This window comes from Coturnix japonica, chromosome 1 (assembly GCF_054131305.1).
Source record: "Coturnix japonica strain WE chromosome 1, WE-NBRP24, whole genome shotgun sequence".
Lineage (NCBI taxonomy): Eukaryota > Metazoa > Chordata > Aves > Galliformes > Phasianidae > Coturnix > Coturnix japonica.
In genome coordinates, this window is record NC_140663.1 from 161,190,025 (window position 1) to 161,208,734 (window position 18,710).

Below are 18,710 nucleotides of genomic sequence, written 5' to 3' on the forward strand. Positions count from 1 at the left end.
CTCTGTCCAGAGGGTTTTTTGTTAAAAATGTGCTTTTGTTCCAGAAAGAGGCAGGTTTATTAAAAGGTGTCACTTTTAACAGTCACATCAAATATGACAGACATCCTTCCAGTAAACATGAATGCATCGCTGCCTTTCATCTAAATGGAAGGCATGTATCAAGAGCGGATCATATCTTATATGCAAGCACACTGCTAGAAAAATCACTGCTCTTTAATCCTCTGGGTAAAGTGTTCCATTTCATCCATAAGAAATAATAACACGGTTCTGTAAATGTCCATATGTATATGTAGTTATCCAATATGTTGAGCATTTTCTGAGTTTCAAGGACCATTGCTTTTCAATCAAGATGCCCATTCTTACTGCAGGCAGTTCTCTGCTGAAGACCACATCGTAAACTCAGGAAAAGCAGTGAGAATCTGCAGGGGGAATTTCCATCAGCTGAGTGAGTGTTCAGTGTTTTCACTGCACCTTGAAGGTCTGTGAGTCTGTCACATTCACCCATTCCTTAGCAGGCTGTCATGATACAAAGTGTGTTCGATTGAGGCTTTATCTCAGAAAGGAAAGCAAAAAGAAGAGGTATTGTCACCGAATTTGCATCTTCTTCTGGAATAATAACTTAATGTATTTAATAGACCATATTCTCAAGGTTTACTATCTCACATGACTGCCAGCACACCTTCTGAATGTCAGCACGCCATCTCTGCCCTTCTGCAAGGTCTGACCTAACCTGTGGTGTCACACAACTGTGTACTCACAAATGTCATAGCATTTCAGCCTCACTTCAGGGAAATTCAGAGCAATTCTATTGTCAACTCTTTTCCAGCACAATAAGGGGACAGTCCTGGAAATGCTCCTGTGCAATGCAAACCAGATGCTGGTTTGACAGACTGTGTCTAAGGTATAAAACATCAGTGCTGTATGTCTATAGATGACACAGTTATCCCCTCAGCCATGAACTTCACCACTTCACTGGAGATGACTCACACTGTGATGTCTCTTTTTGTAGCTACTGTAGAAGAACAAGAAGCTTTTTTGCAGCCAGAATTTCTCAAGCATTCGAGTGTCACTGCAGTGTACCCACGAAGCGTGAACCTCTGTTGGGAGTGATGAGCTCTGAGAAGCCTATTGACCATGGAAGACAGAGAAAAGGCAGCTTAAATCTGGTGCCATCCTAAGTCTCAAGAACCATCTGAATTTCCGGTTGCTTTTCCAGATGCTCAGAGTGAGTTAAAAATTGTAATAAAAAAGACAAGTTAGGTCAGAGATATGGAGGTTTTCACCCCGGGTTCTGATACATAAAACCTGTGTGTTGTAAACCTCTAATACAGACTTCCATAAAATAGAAATATCTAAATGTAATGAATGCCTATATACGTATAGTTGGGGAGAGATGAATTTATGAAATCAGAGTAGACAGCTCTATAAATATCATTCAGTCACTCAACCCCCTCAGATAAAGGATGATGTTACATTAGTTCTGCACATGACCACAAGGAGGATTTAATGATATTCCTTGTTTTGCTGTATTTAAAAGCAAGCTTCAAATCAGATTTTCTCAGTAGAGAGAGCTTTTATATGATATTTGATTGTTATCTGTAATAACAGATGGACTAATGGCTGCTTTATTCCACTCAGCCAGTAGGGTCAGACAATAAACTAATCTCTCTCCTTTTCAATCTAATTTTGCCATGGGAATCATTGGTGCTACTTGGCAAAATCCCTACACAGGAGGAATACACTCTGTTGAAGAAATGAAACAAAACTCTTGTATACCGATGCTATCTTGATAATGCCTAAAATTCCATCCATGTGCCAACATTCATTTCCTGATCAAATCAGAATACATGAAGATTACTAGTAAGAATGTCTGTAAAATCTTTGATTTAGAATTTTGTCTGGGAAAACCACTCAGACATTCACGACACTAATGGAATATACCCATGGACCTTTCTCATGCATCCTCACATAATGCGCTTTTCTTCACTATCTGGGGTGATACTTCCATTGTGGTTCAAAGTAAAAAATGATGGAGCTGCTCCATCTGAGGCACAGCAGATGTTCCCATATAATAAATGAAGCCCAGTGCCTTCCAGAGGGAGATCTTTAATCAGTACAAGCTGGGATGTATAACAAAACTTAAACCACCCTTATTCATATCAATATCCACAAGGGACAATCAAAAGATCAAGTTCACGAACAAATTGGCTTTTCAACGTTTGTGTGTTCCATCTATAAGCTCTTGGTAATCCAGCTCCCCTGTGAGCCGCCACCCTGTATCAGCAAGGGCTGATCAAAGCTCTAAAGGTTGCACAAGTACTGATCTAGAATAGTCCTCAGTGAGCCGGATAGGAAGTCTGATAAAAGAAGTTGAGGTTTGGGGCATACAAACTACTGTCCAAGGAAAAGAGGAATCTCAGGATCTTGTCAGCTTTCACACTATTGCAGTATGTCAGTAATCATAGATAGCTAGAATGATTTATGCTGGAAAGTACCATAAAATTCACTGAGTTCCAACACCCTGCCATAGGCAGGGGCAGCTCCCAGTACATCAGGCTGCCCAAAGCCCCATCCAGCCTGGCCTTGAACACTATTAGAGATGGGCCACCCACAGCTTCTTTGGGTAATATATTGTACTGCCTCACCCCTGTCTGAGTAAAGAATATCCTCCTAATGTCTAATCTAAATCTATCCTCTTTTAGTTTTAAGCTCTTGTCCTGTCAATACACTGCCTGATAAATTGTCCCTCCCCATCTTTCCTCTAGCCCCCCTGTAGCTACTAGAAGGCCGCTATAGGGTCTCCCTAGCGCTTTCTCTTTCTCCAGGCTGAACAACCCCAGTTCTTCCAGCCTGCCTTCACATGAGGGGACCTCCAGCCTTCCACCCATTTTAGTGGCCCTCCAGTTCTTTATTTCTACAGATTTTGAGGAAAATGCCTTTAGTAGTTAGAGATGCTATTAAGGCAAATTTATTTATTGGCATTGTACACATGAAAACATTAAAACCTTCAGTCAAAGCTGGAGAGCTGCAGGTAACATATAATCAAAGACATAAGGAAGTATCTGCAACTGGTACATGGCTCTAGATTACAATGCCGTCATTACAGGTTGAGATAACCTATATCAGAAATTGGAATGGGTACATTTATAGCTCTAAGAATAGCTTAGGCTATTAATATCAACACTTGGAAATGAAACTCATTTCTCCATCTATGGCTAAAACTTGGAAGTGTCAAGAATTTGAAAATGCAGTGCTTGTCTTGGTGCTCAGTGGCACATTATGTACATGCTTGTTACTGAGGATGGCTTCTCCATAACATGGGGAGAGTACTGTAATTGGTGGTAATGCGGGCTCAAAATGCAAGGCCCGGAATACCAATTTTTCCATGTTTGTCTTGATTGGTTGGTTGTGAAAATAGGATGTGACACCTGCCTGGGCTCATATGTGCAAAATAGCAGCTGCATGAGATATGATACGCGATAATTGGCTGCCTGCAGAGCAAGAAAACACCCACATAAATGACGTCTCTCTCTCCTAAAATTAGACATGGAAGCCTTTCATCAGGGGTCAGGCTCCCTATCAGGAATGAGCTGTCAAATCTGTGTACATCATTGTGGCTCATTAAAACAGGAAATGCAGCTCTTCTAATCATTAGTTCAGACAGAGCAACATCCCATCATCCGTCATGATGGTATAATAGCAATGTATTATTTGTGTCGGTGTTCATCATAGCAGAGTTCTTGGAGACTCCCAGAACACAGATTTTCTCCTATAATAGAAAAGCAGAGAAGCTACTTAAACTAGGCTAAAAATCAGTGATTCTTTGGAAAGGAATAGAAAACAACAGAAAAGGCGCTGTTCCATTTCCATAGCACAGCCATACCTTGAACACTGTAGGCTCTTCAAGATGATGTCACAGGAAAAATATGGGAGAATCAAAGTAGAGATGCAGGCAAGATCAAAGAAATGGCACCTGTGTTAGAAATGAGTAAATGATCCAAGTGCCTTCAACTAGAAAACAGACCGCTTGGGGAGGGAGAGTAATATCATCTTGCTTATCAAAGTCTATATGACATGAAGCAGGGAGAGATATTCACCACTGCTCCTAACAGTGCAATTATAGCTACACAATGAACTCGTTATACTCAAAACTGTTCAATTGCTAACAGGCAAAGGGATGATTTTTTCCATTTAGTACCCAGCCAAACGGTAGAACTTAACTTATGCCATAGAGTATTTTGAATGCCAAGCAATGAGCTCACTTCATGAGTCTGTATAACTCTGAGAATTATTACACAGAAATAACTACTTCTGCACCTTCTTGACAAGGAGTATAAATAGATCGTATTATTGTTGACAGTGTTAGTCACTATTACTATTATTATAACAAACCTTACATTAATAAAATTATGTGTTTTTAAAAACATGGTGTTTTCACTTTGCCTGGAACTGAAAAATGATTTGATATTACAGTCAATGCCTTGAATCAATAGCAAAGGCTGACAAGAAGCCGGTTTTCACATGGTTTAATTGTAAGCCAGTTACAGAGGTGACCTGAATGTCAGTTTATTAGTGAGACTGCTCCAGCAGCTCCTGCCTTAGTTGTAATTGCTTAAAGTGAAATCATTTTTTTCTCCATCTTTTCAGGGCATTCCTTCATCCTCCAGGAGAACAGAAGCAGCAAACTACATCACACTATCCTTCCAACCTTCTACTGCTGTCTCTCTTTTCCAGCATCCCACTTTATCCTGCCAGAGACAAGAGCAAGATCTGGCCTGTGCTTGAGTTTCTTTGTGCTCTCTTCCTCACTTGAGTGCCAGCAACGCTAGAGGGAAAATGGGGACTGGTGAGGAATGGAGAGTGTCTGCCTGGACATGGTCTTGGGTTCTGCATTAGGTGATCCTTATGCAGCAGGGATTTTCTCAGGATGATCTCTGAAGGTCCATCCCAACCTAAACAATTGTGCAATGCAGAACCAAGTGGTTATGGATTGCCAGTGGGAAGCAACATGAGACATGGCAAAGTCTGCAGGACTGGACTCAGGGTACCTGGATGCCTCTGAGGTGGTCACTGAATAACTGAATGTGGGTGGGAAAGTCACTTTTCCTTCAAGTGCTTCTTTTTTCCTAGTCTTGTAATGGCCACTTCCATTAGACAACTTTTTGAGGCTTCCGATCATAGAATCACAGAATAATTTGAGTTGGAAGGGACCCTTAAAAGTCACCTAGACTATCTTCCTACAGTGAACAGGGGCACCTATGGCTAGTTCAGATGTTCAGAGCCCCATGCTGCCTGACCTTGAATGTCTCCAGGGATGGGGCATCCACCACTTCTCTGGGCAACCTGTTCCTATACCTCACAACCCTTAATGTAAAAAGTCTCTTCCTTATGTCCAATCTAAACCTCCCCTCTTTTAGTTTGCTATCGTTTCCCCTTGTCCAGTCACAACAGATACCACATAGAAGCAAGAAATTTCAATGTTTTTTGGTTTTGGGGGTGTTGTTTTTTTTTTTCCCTAAATGTGTTTCATATTGGTCCAGCCACAACCAACCACAGGGTTACTGTATTAAAAATACAGTCTGGAAACTTGACTGCTAAAGTCACCGTGGGGCTCAGACCTCTTGCACCTTCTTCCTGTTAGAAATCTGTGGTGATAATATCTCAGAGGGCTGCTGCAGGCTTTGAGGTTAATGATTATGCGCTGCTTTGAAAGTTCACTTGCTCGAATACTGTTGATATTAATGATCTGTACCCTTGTGAAATTAAGTTAGTCTCAGTTCCAGAGAGGAACAACAAATACTGAGGAGGCACTGGCAGTTTCTGAAGGAAAGAAGCAGGATGCCCTAAACCTCTTCTACTCCTCCAGCTTGCCATCAGGTCAGGTCAGCCAGGTGGTGCCACCTGGGAATACCTGTGTTAAATGGGACTGCACAACCCGCATTCAGCAAACACAGCTTTTTTCACTCCCTTCATCCCAGCACAATGTTCACTTGTATAACAATAAGAATCAGTCCAAAGGAAGTCACTTTGTGCCAAGCGAATGCCCATGTTGAATTTGTACTCCCAACATACAGGCCATGTGCTCTCACAGGCAGTATAGGTAGGTCTAACAGAGGGATACCACCAAATAGCCCTTACCTCTCCTCCCAGTTGGACATGTTATCTTTTCCCAGTTGAAAACACTGAACTACAAAGACAAAGCAATAATACAAAGGCTGGTAATGGTGATATCACCAGATGTCATGTAGCCTTGAGTTATTAACATCACAGCAAAATTCATTAGCCTGTCAAAACACCAGAGCAAAGTATGCACACAGACCAGCATGAAGAATTAGGGCACGAAGGACAGCTTATGTGGGGAGTCACTGAAAAAGGAAAAAAAGAGAATATTTTGCTTAGGGCAATTCTCATTCATCAGAGTCTTGTCAGTACAGTTAGAGACTACAGAATAAATGTGTCCAACCACATCTTGTTTGGCTACACAGAAAAAAAAAAAAAAGTGATGAGGGTATCTTCCAGTTTTCCCTATGCACCAGCCAGAGATGAGATGTGTACAAGCCCTCATCTCTGTCTCATTAACTTCCTTTCTGCTGTATAGTACATAATGCCATAACATATGTTAGAAGATATGCATATCAAACCATCTTCTGACCCTCTAAATTGATGGGTTTATATTTTCAAGTGATATAAATTGCTGCTACCTCCATGAAGGCATCACAGTAGTGTTTAGAATGCTAAGGTACCAGACCTTAGTGTGCTGCAATCTGCAAAGCTCTTGCAAGCTGGCTTAGCACTTCCAGGGACAGTCTTCCACCATAGTGGTGGTAATTAACTACAGTCTCTGTGAGGTGCTGGGTTGTCAAGGGATATTCCAGTGCAAAGTTATACTCAGCTGCTGCATATGATGCTTTCCAAGGCCTAAAACTGATACTTTGCATTTACAATAACTGTTTCATGAGGAAGAGTAATGCTAATAAAGTCTATTGTCCTACTTACATCCTAAACCAGACACTTGCCCCAATGCCTGTTTCAGGGCTTATTTGCTTACTGTGCACAGTTCTTTTGAGCCCTGTGCAGTTGCAGTTGCATGCTTTTGCTGGGTGTAGTTAAACCTCTGGTTTCATTTTCCTCTAATTTTATTTTAGCACTGTCTCTCATCAGGGGTTGAGACCTGGATACCTTCTGCTTTACAACTCAGTGGCCCTCTGAATTGAGGTTGCACAGATTTGGCTGCCTTACCATTTCTATCTGTGCAAGGCAACATGAAATGAGAGATTGTCTTACTGACATTAAAGCACAGTGGAACTGGAGTGGGCCTGTATGAAAAATGGATGGCGGTTAACTAGCAGGTGTTAGGTATGAGTAATGAAAGAAATGTGGGAGGCAAACTTTGTCCACTCAGTTTGTGTAATACTTGTCTCTCTCTGCAAAGAATGACCTCTTTGTGCAGGCATATGCCTTGCATTCATTTCCTTCTCTGATCTTATCTAGAGAATTTGAGTGACCCTGATATGCCATTAAATTTGGTCCCTATACTGAACTGCTCCTTCCGTTTTTATTCACATCTTGGCATTACTGGGCATCCCATTTTTCTCCTCCAGAGGTAGATCAACACCCTGTAATATTCGAGGACTAATTTTGTGCGTGAGTCATAATTCAAAGCAAAAGTGATCTAGTAATAACAACCACAGCATTTGAAATGGAGTATATGGTAATGTGATCACATGTTTGTCAGACACACCACACTGAGCCATCTCTCAAAGCTCTCAGAGCTTCAGTATATACAGTCTAGACTATAGATAGCATAAAGACCATCTATCTATGGTCTTCCATACCATAATTCTAATTTACTTTTGTAATGCGGATTTCACAATGGAGGCAGGACATGATTTTAACAATTTGAGTAGATGGACTAAGAAAAAAACAGTCCATATCTTTCCAGTGTCAGTATATATTGTGTATGTTGTTAAATGCAGCACACTTTAAACACATACATTGTCATTCAAGGTTATGTTCTAAATCATAATTCAATGTGGAGACACATCAGCCACTCAAGGCAACCAGTTCCAGAATTTGAACACCCCACTATAAAATACTGTTTTCATATGTTTAATGTTATTTCCTATATTCTCTTTCTCTCATCTTTTGTATGAACTACTTGTTCATAGATGAATGACTTTCTTTTTGACTTAGCAAAAATGCATATCAGTGATCTTCAAACGATCATTAAAAGCTGAGTTGAACATCCTCAGTGTTCCTGTCCTTAAGCTACCCATGCTGTCACTGAACATATGGCAGTAATCTGATGTACCACAGTGCTCAGAGTCATGTCCAGCCAGACCCTGAGTGTCTCCAGGGATGGAGCATCCACCACTTCTCTGAGCAACCTGTGCCAGTGCCTCACTGCCCATAGAGAATTACAGAATTGACATGACTGTTTACTTTGTCTTATTTAGATCAACTCATTTTTCTCAGTGTTTGGAACATATATAGGAACATACAAATTAAATGTTTTAATTAGTTGTAATTTTAGTATTCACTATTGTTAATATATTGTTAAGTAGATTTAAATTGATGTTTCCATATCACAAGGTAAGAGCCACCTCACCTGTCAGGATGCATCTTTCTTTCAGATCACGCTTCACAAATAAAAGGGTCATTAATTTGAAATGAGGAGAGAAAATAAAACACCCACACTGAATATTTACATAGACAACATGAGAAGGTTTAAAAAAACCTTCTTGTATAATATGTGGATTAAAAGTACGGCTAATTATGTAAGGAAAAGAAAACTTCAAAGAGCATCGTGGTTTCCTCTGGCAGAACTGATCAACTGCTGGCACCACTGACAGAAAAGACAGACTTCAAAGTGGAGAGTCACCTTGGAACGCTCAGAACAAATGAGATTCTCTCGATGCACCTGGGCTGTGAACGGAGAGGTACGTTTCCATGGCTATCAATCTCTCCCTTTTTAGTTCTCTTAGAAATAGAAGTACTAAAAGGGAAAGTACTGCGCAGACCCAAATAACGTAAAGCCTATTTGAGCTGAAGGATCGTGTTGGCGAAAGAGCACGAGAGTACTAATTGCAAGAAATTAGAAGGTGAGCATTCTGATTTTAGAGGAGCTTTCTTCTAAGAGTAATGAGGACAAAACAATGGATAGGTTCTAAATCTGAAGTTTATGTACTGCAACAAAGTCTTCTGGTGTCCTCCTTTCCTGTGACTACTGAGAACTTGACTCAGTGTCTCAGGAACAACCTTTTAAGCCTGTGTTCTGCAGATACAGAAAGAGTGTGTATCATCCTTGCATGGTCCCTGGGAGACTCTTAACCAGGTCCCGTGGTATTCATGACCTCCACCTTTATGTTCTCACAAGGCTGCAGGAGGCTGTTCCCATGTGCTTGCCAAGAAACACCGTGTTTCCTTTAAGGAGAAATTTATCAGTGTTCTTTCTTATTTGCTAAGATCACAGCAAGCAATTTTATTTATAACTTCTGAAATTTGTTCAGAGAACTTCGATAGAAGGTTTTTCTTTGGAACAAGTCTCCCATACCAAAGTGCTATTCCTTGATTTTCACTGAGGGAATAAAGTGAGGAGATGTCAGTGAAAAAGTAAGGCCACTTTTGAGAGTGGCAGTTTTAACATGGTGTCAGTTATGGTAACTCTCTGATTGTCTCTTGATATTAACCTCCAATAAAGCAGCCAGTTGCTCTTTGCAGTTTCCTTCAGATTTGGGTTGAAGACAACCAGCATCTTTCTTAGACACTAATTAGGAAACACTGCAGGACAAGGAGGGATCTCCTGACTCATACAGCTCCAGTGTGTGCTGGATGTGCCAAGGCAGGAGATATTAATAGTTAACAGACCTCAACACCGAGGGACTGAGGGAAATGCTGCTGCACTTCTCTTGAAAACAGGGATATTTCTTCTCCTTAAAGGACCTTTGTGAATCTGCCTGTAAGTAACTCAGGCTTAACAAAGCAGAGCCATTGGCCTTCATCTTCCCAATCACATTCAAAACAACTTAAAAATCAGAAGAATTCTTGAAGCAATGATGTTCAGAATAAGGAGTAATGCACATATCAGATTTACAAAAAGCTGAGTGTAATATAAAACTCCAGTGATAACTTGGCACTCTGTGAAATGCCCAAATCTCTGCTAGCAAAGGAGAGGATGGAATCACCCATCTGGAGAGGGTGGAGGTCACCTCTCTTCTCAAATGGTCAGCATGACCCTTGAAATAAAGATGTTGTCCTGACTGTTTGGGACTGAGCTGCAGTGTGGCAATGTCACCATAACATCACTCACACTGCAAAGAAAAGCTCGGGAACTGGTCCAACACCCCTTGAAGTGGGGCACTGAGCTATGGTGAGCTTTTCTTCTCACCATGAATGATTAATGGCACTTCACAGTTGGATCTGAAGTATAGAAAGTGCTCAGGTGTGAAAAGGAGTTAAGACAGTTGAGAGGGGGACTCTATTTTGTGTGGGTTTGTTTTGTTTAGTTTGTTGCACATTTTTAGGCCTATCACAATAAACGAACAGAAAATAACTTCCTTTCCCTCCACTGGCTGGAGAACATCTCTGGCATTTACCTGCTTTACTTCCATTTTTGCTTATTTCTGAGTTGACTTTGGTAGCAGTTTGTAGTCTGTTCCATTCTTGGTTTAAAAAAAACCCACTAATCTCCAAGATGGTCAGCATGCTGTTCTACAGAAGAAAGACAGAAGTGTATATATATGTATATATATACATATATATATTTTTCTGATTATAGTGGCTGTCTGGGGAGGAATTAAATCTGGCAGGAGGGTTCAGAAGGGAAAGACTCCCTGTGATTCAAAGTGTGACAGTTCTCAAGAGTAACAAATCCTTAATTAATGGGGGATGGATGCCAGAGGCAGTTAGTTTAAAAATAAACTTGAAAGCAAGTGCAGGAATTCCTTGGAACAAAGGCTTTCCATTGCCATTTTCTGAGAGCACGTTGTTTTATTGGCCTGTTTGGTAGAGTGTTGGTCTTGGTGTTATAGAGGCATCATTCTAATTGTCATTGAATACAAGTTTTATTTTACTTTATCCTAAGCCATCTCCATGCATCTCCCATCTCCCATCACCTAAGCACGGCATTAAAGAGAATTGAAAATCAAACAAGCTACTGAAGAAAGAATTGTCCTTTGACAGAACTGGGGCTCCCAGTGCATTTTAATTTTTTCTACAGAATCCAAGGGGTGGAGGCAGGGTCTTCTGTGTGACAAGTGGGTTGTTACTGAATAGTAAGCACAATACTTCATGTAAAGGTTTGGGGTAAATGTGTGCATTTAGCATATGTAGAGATTGATGAATTTGCATATGGAATTATTGCAGAACTTGAAAAAAGTCAAAGCGATGAAGGTTACTGCCTTGGTGAAAATTCAGCTTTCTAATGTAGTTGTATCAAACGTGGATAGGCAAACAGTTCTGACTTTTCATAGCAATTATACTACAGAAGCACACAGAGATTGGCAGTACTTGCACCTACTTTATGCTCATAAAAGGACTGTACATAGCCCATTAAATATTGCAAGTGTATTAGCTACTTTATTTTCCTTGCTTAACTACAGCAAGCATTAATCCCAGAAACAGTGGGTTGAAATCTAGTGATATAAGTAGGTTGTGATATGTAACATCCTCTTCTTTTTTATATTCAGAATAATAAATAAATAAATAGAAAGGTCGACTGGTTCACTTTACCTGAGTTTCTGGTTGAGCAGCTGCTTTGAAGGGAAAGATTATTTCTTCTTTATGCATTTCATTAGGTCTCACTCCAGTGTCATATTACAACAGAGAGGGCCTTGATGATGCTAAGTGCATTTGACGGGTGCCACAGTAAGGAGCACATAAAAAAGCACATAAAACCAGCTTGTACTCATTAATTCATAAGCTTTTCTGGAGTTCTTATCCCTATAATACATGAGGCTAAACTGCAAATGTTTTTCTCTTCACAACACACTCATGAGAAGTACTGAAGTGGTTGCTCAGTTTTATAGATGAATGAGAGAAGTGCACAGAACTTGGATTATTACAGCTTAAAATCACTTGGAATGCTGAGCAGACACCCCAGGTCTGTTCGTTCCAGCCTTGCCCTAAGGATGCCTGTGCCTTGGCTGTGTTTTCACAATTCTGACTGCCATAGGAACCCATGAACTCTGTGTCATGCTAGCTATCAATTGAACATTTATTAGTTTAAAATACAGTGATAGTGTTTATATGCAGTATTTATTACAAACAATGTAGTACTTCAATATAACATGCATAGTATTTTTAAACGAATAATGTGATATACTTTTCATGTTGTATGCTCATCCTTCCATCTTCAACAAACATTAACTGAGTTGGAACATGGCCCTTTATTTTCATTGATCTCTGTATTGGTGTGGATGTCAGATGAGATATTCAGTGAGCTCAGGATCTGACCCATGACAACTAGGTCTGCTACTGGAAGCCTAAGGACTTCTTTTACTTTATTTTTTTAAATCAGTGTTGCGATATTCACATAAGGCACATTGCTCGCTCTGATGGCTTGGAAGGCAGCATTGCATGTAATTTTAATTAAGGTAGCAAATGTTCTCAGGGGTTTTTCTTGTGAAACTTAATTTCTGTAAAGCACGGGGTAAACAGCATTGACTTGATCAAATGACAGAGCTCTCTAATGAGATGTTTGTAATCCTATTAATTTGGAATATATTAATCTGCTTTTATTACAATGAATGAATGGATATTTTTTAAAGACTGTATACACGCACAGACACACGTGCACACCCACTCCAGCTAGTGAGCAAAATTGTTTGGGTTTCTGTGCTGGTTGTTAATTCTCAGGAGATTAATCTAAATTTAAATTGCTGAGTAATAGTTTGTACGTTACCAGTTGCTGCTGGTAACCAGCAACCAACATTCAGTGTTACCAACATGATATATGTAGTATGATATACAAGGCACTACTGACGCTGCAGCTCATTCAGTTTTCTACACACTCACCTAAGAACAAAGGCTTAATTAAGCACATTATATATTATAAATGCAATTACAGGGTAGGCAAGTATTGCATGTTTAGAATTGGAAAACAGAAGTCTGACAGCTTAGCTATAGATACATTAGTTTTTCAACAGGAAAGAAATTCTAAGTATCTGCAGAAAGATATTAATTCATTGGTATCAACTCAGCAAAACACAGCTAAGAATACAAAGTGAGGATTTACAAGTAATTATCTAGATGACAAAAGTTTTATAAAACAAGGTCTTTTTGAGTATACAGTGTGTTTTTCAGAAGATGGCAAAAGGGAATTGTAGATACAACTTCTAATCTCAACTGGCAGTTACTCATTGTTGACTGTGCCATATCTATTCCTATTTAAATTATGTATACTGGCTAAACAGGTTATTTAAGAGACCTATATTTCCTTCATTTCCTCTTTGCATGGATAAATTGCGCTTTCAGATCTGTCCATTGTCTGTAGGAAAGCATATAGTGGGAGTCCCTGTTGGGTATCTCAACTCTATGCTTAAAATGAGATGATATTAATGTTGGCCTAAATCCCTATTTCTTAGTCAGTCAAGATTCCATCCAAGGCAGAGCTTGGCATCAAGGAGAGAGCTGCCTTAAGAAGGGCTGTCATATCAAGACATCATCACAGGATCATAGAAACATATAATGGCTTGGGTTGGAAGGGACCCTAAAGATCATCTAGTTCCAACCCCCTGCCATGGGCAGGGATGCCCATATATCACATCAGTTTTAAACAGCACTAGAATACAGTTGGCAAGAGAAGACAAGCAAACCATTTCCATAGCTCCAATAGCATTAGATGAAAGCTGTTATATATATTTAATAAAGCAATGTGCATTATGCAATCATTCAGCAGTGTAAAGGACTGAACTCACTCTTCTTTCAGAATAAAATGATGCCAGCACTGCTGACATCCATGATGTGGATGGAGCACAGAGGGTTGTGCGGGGCTTTCCCTTGGATGAGTGGATGTGAACACCAGCAAACGCAGTCGTGTTGATGAGATTTACACACAGTTTCTGTAAGCACGCTGCTCCCATGTTCATTTTTGAGAGGCAGTTGAGCCATTGAATTTTATTTGCGCAAGTGCTCACAGAAAGTTGATTTTAATCACATAAATAAGTAGTTTCACAAACCCCAGTTCTGAATTTGCACTTGGAGAAACGGCTTAAATTGTTATCCAATTAAGGGACAGGAACAACAGACAGATTCTGTAATTAATTGTCCCCCTTCAAATATTATTCAAATTGTAAATATTCAAGATCAGTGAGGAAGAAATGAAAATTATACACACAAAGCAAGTTAGAATAATTAATGTACTTGAGGAAATTGATGTTATTTGGATATATTTAATTATATGAGAGGGCTGCTTAATTTTATCATCTGCTTTTTAAAAACAGAGTGCCATTATGTATCCTATAAAAATCTTTTTTTTTTTTTTTTTTTTTCCCTTTCTTTAGCTGCTAAGGGTGATGACTTGTATATATTTTATCAATTTATTTATGATACATTTCAGCAAACAGTATGTCTTTGACTTAAGAAATCCATTGCAGAACCTCAGGGTACTGAAGTAATTATTTGACCATAAGGTGATGGCAAGAATGTATGTTCCTTATATACCCTCAAGTATACAGATTAATTTTCACAAGTTTTATTGAAATATATATCCCTGAATGATTAAGTAAAGAGCTGGCTTCATCCATGTAGAAATGCAATTACTGTAATTAGCATGCTTACTAGCACTCAATTACTTATGAAGTTGCAATCAGAAATCTGACAGATGAGGGATTAATTCCCCAGAAGCAGGGTTTCTTCCCTCTTCTTGTTATGAACATATGTGTACAGAGGAAACAGATTTGAATATGCCAGATGAATAAATTAAGAAGCCTAGGGTGAAATAGAACAGCTGGAAATGTAACTGGTGATAACTGAAAGCTAATTAACATCAATGAACAATTTTCTACCAGGTGTTCATTTAGCCATATAGAAACTAGAGAAATTGCATGGACTGCATTTTCATTCAGAAATGTGATATTAGCTGCTCCTCTACCTACATGGTAATTGGAAAATGTCTGTTATGGCTATAAATATTCATGTGACTTTGACTGATTTGCCAAACTCCTTTCGTTCCTTTTTAAGTACTGACTTGACTTTACGTGTCCTTTCTCAGAGATGTAAGTTTTTCTTACTTTAAATAATAGATAATTAATAAGAAGAATCTACTTTTAAAAATATTTCTGAATGTGAAAGCTCTTTCTCTGATATTTTTTGTCAGACCTGGCTACGTTTTATGTACTTTAGATGCTTCTAAAGATGCCTTTTGATAAGGATTGATAGACGTGGTTAACCACCTGAAAGTTAAACAAAATAAACAAGAAAACTGAAAGATGTGATAATTCACCTGCTGTTGGTATCTGTTTTTCTTCACTGACTGAGGAACATATGTGACTAGCTTAGATTAAGGCAGTTAACCTTTAGACATCTAAAAGTAGGTCAGGTGAATCCCACCATATTTGCCTGTAAGAAATGGGGGAATCTTTCCATTTTGAGAAGAGCCATTAGTAAAGGCAGGAGGATGTTACTGTCTTCCAGTGTTATCTTGGATGCTTTCTTTTTGCTTTAATGAAACACTGAAGTTTTAATTTTACTGGGGTATTGCCTGATTTGTTTACAAAACGAATATGAGTGTTGCCTATGGAAAAGTAGAAAACCCATTTGTTCAGGAGTTTAGCATTTCTATTGAGATTACCTTTCTATTACTTGTTTTCAAGTCAGAGAGGTTTATAATACTTTTTTGCTATTTTTCAAACTGCAGCTACTCTTTAGAACAAATATTTCATGGTCTTAATCTAAAATATTGCTCATTGCTCTGTAGCAGCTGTTTGTACTCTGAGATCACGAGAGGAAAGGGAATATTGAAGGACTGCCATGGGAATTCATATTTTTATGGTCAAAGACGCCTTCATAAACAACAGCAGTAACAGAATCGATATTATTCTTATTATTTGCCATAACAAAGAATCTTAAAACGAATTAAGTAGAGAGGCCTTTTTTAAATGGCATCAACAAAAGTTTTTTTTCCCTGTAATTGTCAGTGGTTTGGTATTTTCTTACTGATTAATGAGACTTCTGGAAAACAAGTTCTAGCCTGAGCTGTTTTAAATCTTGGAGTTCTGATTAAATTTTAATTTTATTACAGTAAGGGATGAAAAAAAAAATGGCAATAGCAGTCAGAAGGTCACTTCTGCAGCACCACCAGTACAGGAAATAACATTTATGAGAATGCTTGTAAGAGATGTTCTTACAAGCCTCAGAAAATTTCAAGTTAACTATTAATAAACATTGCCATGGTAGGAAGAGACAGAGAGACATGCCAGGAACAGCAATAGCAATAATTACCTCTAACTTTATTCCTAGGAAACCCGAGTATCTAAAAGCCTGTTTGAAGGAAAGTATGTGGGTCAAGACCTGTCATTGCTCAACAGAAAATAGTCATTTTATAACTCACTTCTTTGTTAAAAATAGCACCATAGAAATCTTGATACCCCAAATGGCTCAAAATCAGAAATCTTTCTGTTTTTGTAGGAATACTTTAAGTTTGAAAACTGAGAGTGAAGTATTTGATTATGGTAAAATAATTTTACCTGAAGGGGACTACAGAAAAGCTGGGAAGGGACTTTTTATAAGGGCATATAGAGGCAGGATGAGGTGAAATGTCTTTAAACTGTAAAAGGAAGAAATCATTTACTATGAGGGTGGCAAGACAGTGGAACAGGTTGCCTCTCTCCCTGGAGGCATTTGAGGCCAGGCTGGATGGGGCTGTGAACAACCTGGTCTAGAGTGAGGTCATAGAATCATAGAATCACAGGTTTGGAAAGGACCTACAAGATCATCCATTACAACTGTCCTCCCATCACCATTGTTACCACAAGCTACTAAACTGTATCTCGTAGCATGTCTCATACATGAGATGTATGTCTCATCCAGACACCTCTTGAACACTGCCAGGGATGGCGACTCCACCACCTCCCTGGGCAGCCATTCCAGTGCCTGACCACTCTCTAAGAGAAGAAGTCTTTCTTATGTCTAATCTAAACCTCTTTTGGTACAACTTGTGGCCATTTCCTCAGGTCCTGTTTGTTGTCTGGGAGAAGAGCCCAAGCCCCTCCTCATCACAACCCCCCTTCAGGAAGTTGTAGAGTGCAATCAGGTCTCCCCTGAGCTTCCTCTTCTCCAGGCTAAACAATCCCAGCTCCCTGAGCTGCTCCTCATACGACTTGTGCTCCAGACCCCTCACCAGTTTTGTTGCCCTTGTCTGGACACGTTCCAGGGCCTCAATGTCTTTCTTGTAGTGAGGGGCCCAAAACTGAACACAATACTCGAGGTACAGCCTCACCAGTGCCGAGTACAGGGGGATGACTAACTCCCTGCTCCTGCTGGCCACACTTTCTAATGCAGTCCAGGATGCCATTGGCTCTCTTGGCCACCTGTGCACACTGTTGGCTCATGTTCAGCCAAGCATCAACCAACACCCCCAGGTCCCTTTCCTCTTCACAGTCCTCCAGCCACTCAACCCCAAACCTATAGCGCTGCATGGGGTTATTGTGGCCAAAGTGCAGAACCCGGCACTTGACTTTGAACCTCATTCCATTCACCTCAGCCCAGCAATCCAGCCTATCCAGATCTCTCTGAAGGGCCTTCCCACCCTCAGGCAGATCAGTAGTACCTCCCAACTTGGTGTCATCTGCAAACATACTTAGGGTACACTCAATCCCCTCATCTAGGTCGTCAGTAAAGATATTAAACAAGATGGGCCCTAGTACTGACCCCTGAGGGACACCACTTGTAATGGGTCACCAGCTGAATTTTAGGATCCCTAGGCATCCCATCTTCTTATAGGCATCCCTGCCGATAGCAGGGAGTTGGAACTGGATGATTCTAAAGGTCCCTTCCAACCCAAACAATTCTATGGTTCTGTGAATTTAGAAAACAGTCAAGCATTCTGAAGTTTAGATATTAAAATGCCTCACCAACTTTTTTTCTTTCTTTTATCTTTACCTCCTTGCTGATAAAGAGACAGTGTGGCGTAAGTGATAAAAGAGAAATGCAAAGTAACACTAAAGTTATCTACTGACTTCCAAATATAGGTAAAAAAAAAGGCAAAAAACATTTATTCAGTGGTCTTTGGTGTCTCCAAGTGAGAGTAAGAAGTATGTGCTCTTGACTGAGATGTCCTAAATGCATAATGCTTAATTCCCATTTTTGCTATAGGTAAGATCTATATGGATTTGTATGTGCATGTGAGGTGCTACTGGCAGAGAGGACCTGTTCCACTGCCACAGCCAGGAGCAAGGCAGCCATGGGCGTGGGGCCAGGACATGGGCCTGCGAGTGGGCCTGGCCTGGTGGGATCCATGGCAGGGCTGTGGGGAGCTGGAGCCTGGCCCCACTGCCACCTCTCTGGGCAGGGGCTGAACTGGGGCCCTAGGCAGGCGGGGAGAGCTCTGGGAGGCTCTGGGTGCCCTGAGGTCTGCTCACATATTAATAAGATGCTAGAATAAAACAAACATTCAGTCATACTTAACTTTTTTGGGTGGTGTTTGGTACGCTTCATTTATTTATTTATTTATTTATTTATTTATTTATTTCTCATTCTAATTTCCATTCTTC

General features: G+C 39.9%; 1 long non-coding RNA gene across 1 annotated transcript in view; it reads right to left on the minus strand.

Moving 5' to 3' along the window:
• The window catches only part of LOC146762819 (uncharacterized), a 57,571-nt gene that overhangs the window by 8,014 nt on the left and 30,847 nt on the right, over positions 1 to 18,710 (minus strand). The gene's annotated exons all lie outside the window — the stretch shown is intronic.